Source organism: Myodes glareolus, chromosome 17, assembly GCF_982192425.1.
Source record: "Myodes glareolus chromosome 17, mMyoGla1.1, whole genome shotgun sequence".
In the NCBI taxonomy this organism is placed as follows: Eukaryota; Metazoa; Chordata; class Mammalia; order Rodentia; family Cricetidae; genus Myodes; species Myodes glareolus.
Window position 1 is genome coordinate 61,059,994 of NC_142042.1, and position 14,961 is coordinate 61,074,954.

A 14,961-nucleotide genomic window follows, 5' to 3' on the forward strand; every position below is an offset into this window, starting at 1 on the left:
ATCATAGTCAATTTTATGTGCCAACCCAGTTAGGTCACAGACAGTTAATTGGTTCGACAAGATGTTAGATGTTTTGGCAAAGGTATATTTAAGATACTTACGTGGGTTTTTTTTTTGTTGTTGTTTTTTGTTTTGTTTTGTTTTCTGAGATAGGATTTCTCTGCAGTTTTGGAGCCTGTCCTGGAAACTAGCTCTTGTAGACCACGTTGTTCTCAAACTCACAGAGATCTGCTGCCTCTGTCTCCCGAGTGCTGGGATTAAAAGTGTGCGCCGCCACCACCACCATCTGACACTTTTTTTTTTTTTTAAGACATTGTCTCTCTACATAGTCTGTGCTGTTCTGAACTCACTGTGTAGACCAGCCAAAAGTATTTTTTGGTTCTTGCTTTGTTTTCTTTTTCAAGACAAGATTTCCCTGTGTAGCTTTGGAGCCTGTTCTGGAACTTGCTCTGTATACCAGGCTGGCCTTGAACTCACAGAGATCCACCTGCCTCTGCCTCCTGATTAAAGGTGTGCACCACCACTGCCCGGTGCAAAGATATATTTTAAGTGAGATCAGTTTTTAAATTAGTAAATGTTGAGTGAAACAGAACGTGAGCGGGTTTCATCTGCAGCTGGGATTTTCTTTGGGCCGCCAACCAAGTCTCGAATAAAGACACGGAGAGTTATTGTTAATTATAAATGCTCAAGTTTCCCAGAGTATTTTCTCCAAGTAAGTAATTTTGTAAGAAAGTCCGTCCTATTGTAGACCTTAATATAAAATTCACAGCACGTCCCTGGGTGGGCTTGAACCACCAACCTTTCGGTTAACAGCCGAACGCGCTAACCGATTGCGCCACAGAGACACAGCTGCCGCACTGATTACATTCTGATGGAGAGTACCCACTAGCCAATAGCGCATAGCTATTGCAAAATTCTTGGGTTAATTCCAGCGCCTTGAAGACCTGGAGTGTTTGGAACAGCGAATCCAATTGTTCTTGTCGTTTGAAGCCTGCGTTTTGATCCTGAACAGCCGCCGAATCGCCTTCTCCTTAGCGTTCCCAAACTCAGAAGTCCCGCCCCGCCCGGCGACAAGTCTGCCATCCGGGTCTGCCCAGGAGGGACCTGCGTGAAGCCAACACCCTGGGAGCTCCAGTAGAACTTGTTGGACCGGTACTATCTTTTCTTCTTTTTTAAATAGTTCTTAGTTGAGATAATGAAGTTTCATCATTTCCCCCTTTGCCTTTCCTCTCCCGCCAAACCCTACGTACTCTCTTTCAAACTCACGATCTCTTTTCCCATTGCTGTTACATATGCATATCCACTGTCTTGCATAGGCCTATATCTCTAAACACATAAATGCAGCCTGCTCGTTTCTGTATACTGTTAGCCGTATGTATGTTTTCAGGCTGAGCATTTGGTAGTGGATCGCCAATCGGTGTGCTCTTCACTGGGGAAGGACTCCCTACCCTAGCATTCCTTAGCTGCGGGTAGTTCTCTTTGGAGGGCGGAGGCTTCCGTGGCTTTCCGGTGCTCTTAGCAAGTCCCCGTTCAGCTCATGCTTAGGCACTCATGTTGGTGAGACATCACTAGGGGACACAGTCTCATAGCAAACTCCCGGACACTCTGGGCCTTACAGTCTTTCCAGTCTCTCTCCTACAGTGATCCCTGAGATCACTTAGGTCTGAGAGTGTTTTGTGGATGTATGCCCTGGGACTGGACTCCACAACTGCATTTTGATTGGTTGTGCTTTTCTGGAATGGTCTCCAGCATTTTTTTTAATTACTATTTAAAGTTTTTGAGATTAGATTACATCTAATTTATTATTATTAATATATTATTATTATATTATTAATAACTTATAATTTATAATATTTTATAATATATTATATAATTTATATAATATAATATAATTTATAATATAATTATAAATATTTATAATTAATTAAATAATTAATATAATTATTAATCTAAAAAATTACATCATTTTCTCCTTCCCTTCCCCACCTCAAACCCTGCTATGGACCCCTCCTTGCTAGCTTTCACATGCTCTTTTCTCCTTAGTTGCATCAGAGGGTGTGCAAACATATATGTTCCTAAACACGACCCCTCAGTCTGTGTACTTGCTTGCTTGTATGTTTTCAGGGCTGACCATTTGGTATCAGGGAACGGACTGCTGTGCTCTTCCCTGGGGAAGACTATTTCTCCTCGGTCACCTGCAGTTCTCTGTGAGGCTGAGGCCTCGTAGACTTTCTCCCATCCAGCCTAGCCTAGTGTTAGCGTATTGTTGCTGTCTTTGGTCAGTTCATGCTGAGGTAGCCCTGCTGGTGAGACCTTATGTTTCTTCCGGCATTACTAGGTGACACAATCTCACAGCAAACTCCCTGATCCCCTGCCTCTTCAAGTATTTCTGCCCCTCTTTTGAAAAGTCGCCCCCCCGCCCCCACCCTTAGGTGTTATATAGATATATCCATTGGGCCCGGGTGAGCCTTAGGAGTTGGAGAGTTTTGTAGATGTATCCACTGGGCCTGGTCTCCACAGTTCTGTATTTTGACTGGTTGTGGTTTTCTGTAATGGTCTCAGTCTGTTTCAAAGAGAAGTTTCCTTGAGGGGAGTTGTTGTTTTCAAGACAGGGTTTCTCTGTAGCTTTGGCGCCTGTCCTGGAACTAGCTCTGTAGACCAGGCTGACCTCGAACTCACAGAGAACCACCTGCCTCTGCCTCCCGAGTGCTGGGATTAAAGCCCTGTGCCACCACTGCCCGGTTTTATCTGCAGCAATAAGGACAAATTAGGGCTAATGCTGGTTTATCAAAGGGGGGGGGGTTGTAGATTCTCTTCCAATATCTATGATCTCACTAGTCCTGGTAGTTGGCGGGGCCCCTAGGTGTGACTCCCTCAAGTCCAATTAGAAAGCTGTTGGTTGCTGCTAATGTCTGTTTGCAATGCTGGTCATTTTTGTGGTTCTAGCTGGGTAGGTCTGTTGGCTATTTTCCCTCCTGTGGAAGCTTGTGTGGTGCCTTCTGCTATCATGGAAACAACTCCTTAGGGAGAGGGCTCTCAGGTCAGTTCCTGCTCAGGTGAAGTACACAGTATCTTCAGCGGTGGGGACTTTGCTTCTACCTCTGGAGGACAACCAAGAACAATAGCAACCGCCTGTAATGTTTTGAGAGGGGTGACTCTAAGCAACAACTCAAAAGAGGGCTTCTCATAGCTAGTGGGGTTTTTGTTGTTGTTGTTGTTAGGTGGTCTCTGACTCTTGGAGGGATCATTGTCAGTCCAAATGGGAAATATTTCATTTGAACCACATAGACACACACACACACACACACACGCACACACACACAAACACATAGACAGAAGACACATACAGACACACACATACAAGCACACACACACGCAAGTAGACACACACAAACACACACAGAGGAGAGAGGTTTTTTGTTTTGTTTTATTTTGTTTTGTGTTTGGGTAGCTAGTTAATGATTTGTTATGACCTTTTTATACTCCCTTCCTGTTGTTTTGCCTGCTCTTTCCTTCTGAGTTTATCTCCCTCCCCCTCCCTAATTAGCATCTCCTGAATGTTTCCTTTCCCCCATCATTGTGTCCTTCTCTGTTGCTCCTCCATCCCCCAACCCTGGCAATGGTCCCTTTTTTGCCTCCCTGGTTTCTGCAGTTACTCCAGGATATTTACTCACATCTGTGAGCCTCAGAAGAGAGAGAACACACAACTTTTGTCTTTCTGGGTCTGGGTTGCCTCATTCAATAGGATCTTTTGAAGTTTCATCTACCTGCAAAGTTCACGGTTCCATGTTTCTTTACACCTGAGTATTTATTCCACCATGTGTATGAGCCACATTTTCATTTTCCATTCATTGGTCGAAGGACACGGAGGTTGTTTCCATTTCCTGGGTGTTGTGAGTAGAGAGAGCGCTAAGGAACAGGCTGAGAAGTGGCTGTAGAGGAGGATGCCAAGTCCTTTGGAAATATGTTAAGGGTGAGACAACTCGGTCATATGATATGGTAGACTTAATTTTTAACTGTTTGAGAATCTCTACACTGGTTTCAGAGTGGTTGGACCAGTTCAATATCTCCTTAATAGTGAATCAAGGTTCCCTTTCCTCTGCATCCTCTTCAGCATCTTTTTTTTTTTTTTTAAATCTTTGTCACTCTTACCAGGATAAGATGAAATTTCAAAGTTGTTTGACTTGCACTTCTCTAATTTCTCAGGATTATTAATATTTTTAAGATATTTCTTAGCTGCCTTCTATTCCTCCTCCTCTTTCTTCTTCTAACTCTCTCTTCAAGTCCAGGCCTACTTTTTAATTTTTTTTTTCTTCTGTTGGGTGTACATCTGGCAGAGATTCTCTCATGCTCTGTGGACTTCCTCGTCACCAGATTGATCATCTCTTTATCTTGCAGAAGCTTTTTAGCTTCCAGAAACTCCACTTGTCAGTTGTTGGCCTTAATTCTTGGGCAGACAGAGAAAATCCTTCCCTACACCTGTATCACGTAGGTACTGCCTGTGTTTTTTTCCTAGCAAGATTCGTGTTTCATGGTTCATGTTTAGGTCGTTGATTCATTTAAAGTTAGTTTTGATGAAAGGTGGCAGATAGAGGTCTAATTCTATTCTCCTGCATTTGGTGTGAATGATCAGGGTCAAGGGGAGCAGATACAGTGGAGAGCAGCCAAGGATTCAGCTTGTCTGGGGAGTGGAGTATCTACTCATGTTTGCTGTTTCCTTACTGGACAAAGATCAACTTTTTATATGGTACTAATGGAACCTTTTCTCAGAAGATAAATGTGAAGACCATGATACCTGACCAAGGAAGTACTGGTTGGAGTGTGAAGGCAGAGCATCCTCTTGTTTTCAAGGGACGCTGAGCAAGTGCATTGTCCTGCCTGATGTCAGTTCAGAAACCTTCAGGGTGGACATCCAGTTTCCCAGCACCATTTGTTGGCATTCTTTCCTCCAGCATATGGTTTTGGCATCCCTGTCAAATACTAGAAGGCTGAAGTTACTAATAGTCATGTTTGGATCTTGACTTTATCCCACTGGTCCACAGGTCTGGCTTTGTGCCCCTTCCACGCCGTCTTTATTACTGTGGCTCTGTCATATTTCTAAGATCTAGAATGGTAATCTTTCCAGAATTGCTCTTTTTGCTCAGGATTGTTTTGACTATGAGTTCATCCTTTTAAGAAACTAAATGTACAAATGGACAATGTTCAGACTATATATAACAACAGAACTCTGACTGCTGAGGTGTCTGAGTTTTATAGATGGAGGGTTGCTTGCCTAGGTGGGTGCTGCAGGTCATGGGGCAGAGGTTCTTGTTTTTTATTTGGCAGAGCTTACTATGTAGGCCAGGCTGGTCAGGAACTCACTATGTAGGCCAGGCTGGCCTTAAAGTCAGAGGTTGGTGTCAGAGGCCATGAGAGTTACAACAGGCGACAACTAGAATCCAGATGTCAACCCACCGAGGAATGATTCTCTGATGGAGGAGAATCCTGTCCAGGCATGGCCTACGGGACCACAGACTCTGGAGACTGTTGCTCCTGCAATTTTACGTTTGCTAAAGCAGCTATGGTGTTTCCTAATACCTGTACGGTAGTGTGCAATTTTCTATGATATGTATCTGTAATCTTGTGATTGCATCTTTATCTTATGGGCACAGATCAGAGGGTGGTAAGGAAGATGACTTCTCATTAAGCTGTATAATTTTGATACATAGAAAATGTATTAGGATTTGCTTCATAACTAGATCTATTGTCCCACAAGGACTGTAAGACATTTAAAAGCATGTTTTGTTCCCTTTACTTAGACTAACACAAGAAAACAGCAATTTCTCCCTGATCTAAGAAGAGCTACACACAGTTAGCTCATTTTTACCTCAGAGCAAGTTCAAACTAGACTAAATGTTTCCGTAAATGAATCATAAGTTAAAAACTTTACAGATATGCACAAGGAGTTGCAGATGTCTAACCAAGGTTATTAACACAAAGCAACCTAAAAAATCATGCCAATTCTTCTCTTGCTAAGTCTGGTTGATAAAAATCTGTCTCTCAGCTTGTCTCACTGGGCGATATGGCCTCAGAAACCTTACACCAGAAACCTTGAAACCTCACGTTGCCATGGTAAATGGCTCTGCCCTTATCGTTTACCCAGGGAACGCACTGTGACCAATGAAATATAACTCTTGTAATTTTTTTCCTTGTTGCCTCAAGCCTCCTGTAAAAAGTATATTTAAGTTAGGTGGACAAGGAAGCAGGGGAGAATTGGAACCAATGATTTAGGACAGAGAAAACGGGTACTGAAGAGAATCAGGGACAATTAGAGCTGCACAGAATAGAGAGAATGCCCTCAGCTCAGGTGTGACGTTATTACAGAATCTTCCAGTAATAACGACTCCTGAGACGTCTTCTCTGAGTTACCCTGGGTAGTAGCTTGGGAGCTGGATTTTCAGACCACTAAAGATCCACCTGTCCCTGCTCCCCAGTACTGGTTAAAAGGGTATGCTTCCTGCCCTTGTCTTTCTAGTTTAGACAGGGTTCTCTCTATAATTGAAGCGAGACTCGAGCTTTCAATCCCTCTCTATCCGGGACCTGTGAGTGCCAGCCTCACTGTTCCTCCCTTCAGGGTTCAGAAGACTCACGGCAAGTGCGGGACTTAGATCTGAGGGCAGAATGAACTCTCCACTCCGTACTTCTCTGCATCAGTTTCTTTATTCTTCCCCTGCTGTTCTCCTCCCCTTCTGTTTCTAATTCTGTAAAGTTTCCAGTTTGTGTGCACACACAAAGTTCGGGTGCTACTCAGCTGTGATCGTCTGCCTGGGAGGCAAGATTTCAGTTCGGCAGCCATTGGGAGCATCTGACTATGGGGAGGCTGACTATGGCTTCCCGGTGCCCTTGTTTGAGGACACACTGTGGGACTCACCCTTTGTACCTCATCTCTCTCTCAGCCTGCTTTCTTACCACCAGGGCCACCTGTCCAGGGGTGACATTGCAATCTGATCTCCCCACCTTAATCATTAATCCAGAAATATCCCACAGACTTGCCTATTGGTCAGTCTGATGGAGGCATTGTCTCAGCTGGGGCTCCCTCTTCCTAGATGACTTTAATTGGTAAAAGTTGACAAGAACTGACCAGTAAAGCTCTCCCAGGTTAGTCTCCTGGAAGCCAGCTCCCCACGCAGAGCAAAGTGTTAGAGGCAACCAACCAAAAAGCTATGCAGCATGTGACAGTCTTTATTCAGAGATTTCCAAACAAGTTTAAACAAAAGAGAACAAAAAAGCAAAACCTCAAAACAATAACAAAACCTCTGATATTTTCAGCACAGTATGGTCATTAAAAACTCGCTATCAATCTATTAGCAAAACCCAGAAAGGCATACTAGCAGAAGAAAGAAACTTGAATGCAACATTATTTTATTTTGTTTTTTTGAGACAGGTTTTTTTCTGTGTAACAGCTCTGACTGTCCTGCAACTCACTCACTTTGTAGACCAGGCTGGCCTCCAGCTCACAGAGATCCACCTGCCTCTGCCTCCTGAGTGCTGGGATTAAGGGCGTGCGCCACCACAACCAGCTGAAATACATGATTAAAAAGAGAAATATTGAGCCTTGAGTTGGAAGACAGCCTGGACTACTGAGTGAGTTCTGGGACAGCCAAGCCTACACAGAAAGAAACCCTGTCTTGAAAAATAAAAACAGAGAGAGAGAGAGAGAGAGAGAGAGAGAGAGAGAGAGAGAGAGAGAGAGATTGACTGGACATCGAGGAATGCCAGCACTTGGGGAGTGGAGACTGAGTTCACTGCTAGCCTGTGTCTAAATAAATAAATAGAAGGATTATTGTCTAAAAACCCTTTTTTTAAAAAAAAAATCTTAAATTAAGCTGTTCTTGAATAAGAGAGAATTTGGTGAACCAATCATCTTTGTACCACAGTGGCATTCACATTACTTTTCTAAAATAAAAAAGTTTTATCTAATTCGTTGTGTATATTTATTTGGGGGCACATGAGGGCAGAGGTCAGTTCTGGCCTTCCTCACAGGGTTCCTGGGATTGAACTCAGGTCATCAACACTTAGTAGCAAGTTCCTCTGCGGGCTGAGCCACCTCACCCATGCCCATACAGAAAGATTTTCTGTTGTACACTTTTCCCGAAGCCTCCCCAACTGCTAAGAAACAAATAAAACAAAACTTGGGTTTTTTTTTTTTCTTATTTAAAGTACAGTTTTGGGGCTGATTCTGTTGACACACATTGCCAGGGATATGGACTGCTTCCTCCTTCGAACTCTGAAGGGCCTGTGGAACACCCCGAGAGCACAGTTGCTAGCGGTGGTGACAAACAGGGTTCCTAAGTTCAGGGTAGGCACCGGGTCCTCTGGTCGTGTCGTCCCCTGTCCTCGCCCGTCCCCCATCCACGCCTTTCTGGGATCAATGAATTGACCCAGGGCCTACCCCCTGCAGCAGCTCTCCTTTGTCTGTAGGGAACCGCACCCAGTGGTCAGCCTAAGCTCCAGCCGGAATTGGGGACCTGCTGTCTTTTGAGGTTTCTAAGGTTACTGTCAGAAGAAAACAATCATCTTAGGTACCGACACGCAGTACCGTAGCTCCACCATTTTCAATGTTTAACTCTTTGGTGCGGTCGAAGAATGGTAAGACTAAGAATTTAATAGACCGTATAGTAGAATTTTGGACACTGTGTGCTGTCTTTACTAATGAGCTAGAAATGTAAAACAGAATTTTGAAAACAGAAACTGCTGCATTGGCCGGGAATCGAACCCGGGTCTCCCGCGTGGGAGGCGAGAATTCTACCACTGAACCACCAATGCTTGCTACATGTCCTGTTTTGAAGGATGGAAAGACCTAGTTTTTCAACTAAGGTGCGTGCTTTGATTTGGTCTCAGCGTTGACTAAAAAGTAGCTAATGCACCCAAACCATTTGCTTTTATACAAGCATTGTATCTGTTTTGCCTGATCCAACTCAACCGGAAAAAATAGCTTTTAGGCTGCGTGCATCTCTTAGTTCTAATCCCTAATCTTCAATTTTTAGTTTCAAATGGTTGCCTTGGTGTTTGTCTCTGTGTTTCTTAGGTGACCAGTCTGTGGTGACCTAGTCTAATCAAGGAAGAAATGAGAAGAATTAAAATTAAAGGAACTATAGGGGCAGACGGGTATAATCAAATTTTGGGTTGAAGAGTTAGTTTTGGTAGTTGATCATGTTATTTGATGATCAACATTTGTTGATGTGATCAGTCTCCTAATTATTGTAACTACAGCGTGTGTTTTCTCTTTATTTTTATCTTGGCAGAGTTTAAATGTTGGAGAGATGTGTCTCCTCAGTCCTTCAGGAGGGAACTAAACTGAACAGAACAGCTGCCACAGGGACTGGACCCAGGAGTCCTCCTAACCTTTTAAAGGACAAGAGTCACCCTGACAATTGTGCTTCTGTTTTTGACAAGCCAAGACCTCAGGTTCTGGACTCAGATGCAGACTAAATCACAGACCTGAGTCTGCAAGAAACCCCAGCTCCATACTGACCTTGCAGAGTGATTGCTTCTAGCTGCCCTTTGCCCAACTCCTAAGACGCAGACAGCTTTGGCAAGCATGCCATCTAAGGGCCACGTGCATCGACTGAACTGCCTTTATTTCCCAACCTACAAACTTGCACTTCTTCCTCTCAACTCCTAAACTTACAGAAAGCCTCAGATGCATACATAGTGACGAATTCTGCTCCGCCACAAACCAGTGAATCCAAGGTCTGTAGCCCATGCCACCCTCCACGTCAGCACTGTGAGCTCGCTATGAGCAGTGCGCTGTTCTGAGTTTCAGTCCTTCACAGAAGCCTGTCCCTATCCCTGCCTGGTCCATGTGCCCTCATTAACATTCATCTTACCGCCTGACCCAGAATTTGACATTTCCCTTAGATAAACACTCCAAACCTCTCAGCTTTGTTTCTAGTTTAGTTGTTTGGATTTACTGGACTCTCCAGACTCACTGTCCGTCATCAACTGCATTCCTTCATACAATACTTCTCAAATCCATTAAATATAAACAGCTCAAACACTGGCTTCCCTACCGTCAGTCTCGCCAATCTGGTCCTTTTGCAACACTGTTTCCCAAGTGACTGTTTTGCAATAGAAATATGGACCAATCTATGGTCAAAACAAAATTGTTAACTATTGAGACAGTATCTGTTACTCAGCTTCAAACACTAACAAACACAGAAGAAAGCTCAACATAAGGAAATTATGTTATATGTTGGAGAGATGGTTCAGTGGCTAAGAGCACTGCCTGGTTTTTCAAAGGTCCTGAGTTCAATTCCCAACAGCCACCTGTAATGAGATCTGGTGCCCTCTTTTGCCCGGCATGCATAATAAATAAATAAGTTTTTTTAAAAAGACAAACAATAGGATGGACTTTTTAAAAAAAAAAAGGAAAGCGTGTTGCTTTAACTCATTGTTTTAGAAGTTGTCTTAGGTTCCTAGTACTGTGACAGACACCACGACTAACAGCAAACTGGTGAGAAGAGGGTTTATTTTATTTTGCAGCATATAATCCTTCATGAAGGGAAGTCAGGGCAGGAACCCGGAGGTAGGGCCTGCAGTAGACCGTGGAAGGATGCTGCTCACTGGCTTGCTCAGTCTACTTTCTTATACAACTCAGGAGCATTTGTCCTGGAGTGACTGGGCCCTCCAGCACCCATCAATAATCAGGCAAATGCCCCACAGAGTGGCCTACGGGCAAGCCTATGGAAGCATTTTCTCTCTTGAGGTTCCCTCTTCCCAAATAACTCTAGCATGTGTCAGGCTGACAAAGAAACTATCACAGAAATTTTAATTCATTTTTGATTGGTTGTTGCTTTTTAGACCTGTGGTGAGGCCAGATATTATGGTCTATGCATCTATGGAACAAAATCCTTTACCACACAACCAAGAAAAGATAAAGAGGAAGTTGCTGGGGCCCCACTATCCCAACTCAAAGGCATGCCCCAGTGCCCTGAAAACCTGTCACTAAGGACTGCCTCTTAAAGGTTCCAGTACCTCTGCACACTGCTGGTTCAGTGACGAGGGAGGCAGTTTGCATAAAGAATCCATAGAGATGAGCATTTGGTACACGGTGGGAGGGAGAGAGAGACGAGCGGGAGAGCCCTGAGCATCAGAAGCCGAAGTGTTTGGACATGTTGTGGTTTGAATATGAAACACCCTTCCCCACCCCAGCTCAGGTGTCTTGGCCTTGGTTCCCTGATGGTGACACTCTTTTGGGTGGTGTTGAAATGTTTAGAAGATGGGGCCTAACTGGAAGAAGGTACTGGGCTGTGTTCTGAAGGAGCCTCTTACATTTACCCCTCCTCTTTGCTTCCTGTCTGCCCCACCACACAGTACCCACAATGACGCCGAGTCTCATGTCAGGCCACAGCAGTAAGTCCTCTGGAGGGCCATGGACTGACACTGTGAGCCCAAGCAAACATGGCCTCCTCCAACCTGTTTCTCTTGGGTACCGTCACAATGACAGAGCTCTCACCCATGCACTGCCATCCGTCTTTGCGCCAGAAGTGATGCTGTCCTGGGGTCTTTCTCGTGGTTTCTGCCAGGTGGTTAAAAACTTGGGCTCTGGGGTGAATAATGGCACCTACCTGTAATCACACCACTCGGAAGGCAGAAGAAAATGGCTGAGAGTTCAAGGCTGTCTAAATGACAACACACAACCGGTTCTTCCTCTGCCTAACTATTGGCCATTTCGTTTTTTATTAGACCGATCAGATGCCTTAGGCACGCAAGGTAAAACAGCAACACATGTTTACATAGTTAAACAAATACTCTATTCCACAACACAGGTCCAAAGCAGCAAGGCTAAGTGACTACAGATGGAAGCCTCTCGAACCCTGAGGCAAAATAATCTTTTCTTCCCTCCTAGTTGTTTATTTCAGGAAAAGCTAACATACACCAGAAAAGTATTCCCACATTTTCACATAGTTAATATGTGCTGATAGTTTTATGTCATCGTGACACAAGCTAGAGTCATCTGAGAGGAGGGAACCTTAATGAAGAAAAATGTCTCTGAGTCGGGCAGTGGTGGAGCACTCCTTTAATCCCAGCACTTGGGAGGCAGAGGCAGGTGGATCTCTGAGTTTGAGGCCAGCTTGGTCTACAAGAGCTAGCTCCAGGACAGGTTCCAAAGCTACCGTGAAACCCTGTCTCGAAAAACCAAACATCTCCATCAGATCTGGCTGTAGGAAGACCTGTAGGACATTTTCTTAGTGATTGAAGGGATGGGCCCAGCCCATTGTGGGTGGTATCACTCCTGGGCTGGTGCTCCTGGGTTCTATAAGAGAGCAGGCTGAGCAAGCTGTGAGGAGTAAGCCAGTAAGCAGCACCCCTCCATGGTCGCTGTATCAGCTCCTGACTCCGGGTTCCTGCCCTGCTTGAGTGCTTGTCCTGACTCCCTTTGACGACAGTGACATAGAAGTGTAGTAAATAAGCCCTTTCCTCCCCAGCTTTCCTTGGGCCATGGTGTTCATCGCAGTATTAGTAACCCTAACAAAGTTATAATACCACTCCAGATTTATCCTCATGGACTTGCTTCTGTCTTGCCCCTCACTTCATTCTGTGTCTCTATCTTTCTGCTTGAGATCACCCTCACTCCCCCTCCTTTTTTTTGGTGAGAAGTAGCATTGAGGTTTTTTTCTTCTTGTTGATCTGTTGTCTGCTGGTGAAGAATTGTCTCAGGTCGTCCCCAAACCCCATGAAAGTATCATTATTTTGCATCGATCCCTGAAGCCTGTCTCTACTGCACACAGAATCCTCAGAGGCAGTTACTTCCTTTCAGCACCTTGAAGATACTTGCGTTTGATTTTTGCCTTTCAGAAGTCAGTGGTTCTCTACCTGCTACTAATTGGAACAGATTCCTTTTTTTTTCCTCCCTGCCCTCCTCACTATTTTGTCCTTTGCCTTTGATTTTCCAAGGTTTTACTGTGGTGGGCAGAGTCATGAATTTCTCTCTATTTATCTATTTACCTCTATTTATCTTGTTTGTAAAATCTGTTGACTTATATTTTCATTAATTTTTAAATTTGCTCTAACACTCACACATGTGTGTGTATGTGCATGTGTGTGCAGGTGCACGCACAGAGGTAAGAGGGCAGACAACTCTGTGAGCTCAGGTCTGTCCTTCAGCTTTCCCATGGGTTCTGAGGACTGAACTCAGATGGTCAAGCTTGCAGTGATCTTGTTGTCTGACACACACTCTTACATTGCTGAAAAACTGAGAAGCACATCTTAAATACACCTTCATTCTCTCTCCCTGTCTTCACCCCATTTGCTACTTGTTAGTGTGTGCTTGGCCTTGTCTTCTGCTTTGCTCCTTGTCCCTTGGATTTCCTCATCCTCCACTCCACTGACTCTCAGGAGTGATTGCTCTTTTGTTATACTCTTCTGCTGAGTTGTTGATTTTATTACTTTTATTTCATTTAGTTTAATTTCTTTTTTAAAATTGTTTTTATTGAGTTATATATTTTTCTTTACTCCCCTCCCCTCTTCTCCCCTCCCCTTCTACCCTCTCTCATGGTCCCCACGCTCCCAATTTACTCAGGAGATCTTGTCTTTTTCTACTTCCCATGTAGATTAGCTCCACATATGTCTCTCTTAGGGTCCTCTTTGTTGTCTAGGTTCTCTGGGGTTGTGCTCATTTAGTCATTTCTATTTTGGTGTAGGAGGTCCTTCTTCTCTTTGTGTGTTGTTTTCATTGGTTGAATAAAGAGACTGCCTTGGCCTTTTTTGATAGGACAGCCCTTATGTGGGCGGAGTAGACAGAGCAGAATGCTGGGAAGAAGGGAAGTGTGGCAGATGCCATGGCTCTCCTCTCCAAGACAGACACTGGTTAGACTCATGCTGGTAAGCCACAGTCAAGTGGCAATACACATTAATGGGAGATGGGTTAGACTAATATGTGAGAGTTGGCCAATAAGAGGTTAGAATTAATGGGCCAAGCAGTGTTTAAATGAATACAGCTTTCATGTAATTATTTCGGATGTAAGCTAGCTGGGCTGGCAGACGCAGCCTGCCACACTCTTTACAACACTATTTGACCCTCTAAATCTGCTTTTTATTGTACCCAATAATGTGTGTGGACAGTGATAACAAAACCCTTTCCTTTCTCTGCATGATAACCAGACCTTTGACTTGTACAGTATTAATCCCAAAGATTGGAGGAGAAAGACCACTATGATCAAATTAATTAAAGAAAATTATTAATTGTAATTAATTATAAAGCAAGCAATTGATTAAAGCAAGCTTTTTATTTGTGTACACGAGCTGCCTCTCCCTAAGTTGGGGTTCAAGAGGTCAGCATTGGATGTGAGGGAGACAAGGGTTTTTACAGCTCAGGGGTAGGGACCTTCCAAGTTGGGAGATTTGGGCAAAATAGGTGGGGTTACAGGAGCAGAATACAGACATAACAAGTTAGTCAGAACAGCCTCCTGAAACAAAGACATGATCGCAAGGTGGTCATATAATCCTTTGAAACCAAGGTAGGCTTGCAAGATGGTTATAATAACTTTTTGAAACAAAGGCATAGTTGGCGTTCCCTGGAACGGCAGAACAGAACCGTTCGTAGTTAAAGTTACAGGTGGGGCATAGCTCAATCCTTGAGAAACAGAGGTCTAATCACAAATAGGAATGAGCCTAGTTCGTCTTCACTGTAAGATGGCTTTCAAGCCTAAGATGGAGGCAGTCTAGTTTATCACCAATTTTTATTTATGGGTACCTTACCTCCTGACTGACGGATTGCACCTGGCTCAGGGGAATAGGCCCACGCCCTGGTGAGAGGGTACATTTAGAGTTTCTGGGTATGAGATGCAGGGAAGCCGCACCCACCCGTGTGGGCATTAGAAGCTGTTCTGCCAAGTCCCTTTAAGAGCTTATGGCTCCTATGGGACCAGGCCTTTCTAAACCAGCTTCCAAGCAAGCAGGCAGCTGTCACCCCCAACC

At 44.1% G+C, this 14,961-nt stretch overlaps 1 long non-coding RNA gene and 2 other non-coding genes across 3 annotated transcripts; 1 reads left to right on the top strand and 2 right to left on the bottom strand.

Moving 5' to 3' along the window:
* Positions 1–771: 771 nt before the first annotated feature.
* Positions 772–845, bottom strand: Trnan-guu (transfer RNA asparagine (anticodon GUU)). The gene has a single exon. It is a non-coding gene; the product is annotated as a tRNA-Asn (tRNA).
* LOC146891332 (uncharacterized) lies at positions 817–10,374 on the top strand. The gene is made up of 2 exons (XR_014997716.2): positions 817–1,152; positions 9,285–10,374. It is a non-coding gene; the product is annotated as an uncharacterized LOC146891332 (long non-coding RNA).
* Trnag-ccc (transfer RNA glycine (anticodon CCC)) lies at positions 8,735–8,805 on the bottom strand. Its single transcript has one exon. It is a non-coding gene; the product is annotated as a tRNA-Gly (tRNA).
* Positions 10,375–14,961: the final 4,587 nt, after the last annotated feature.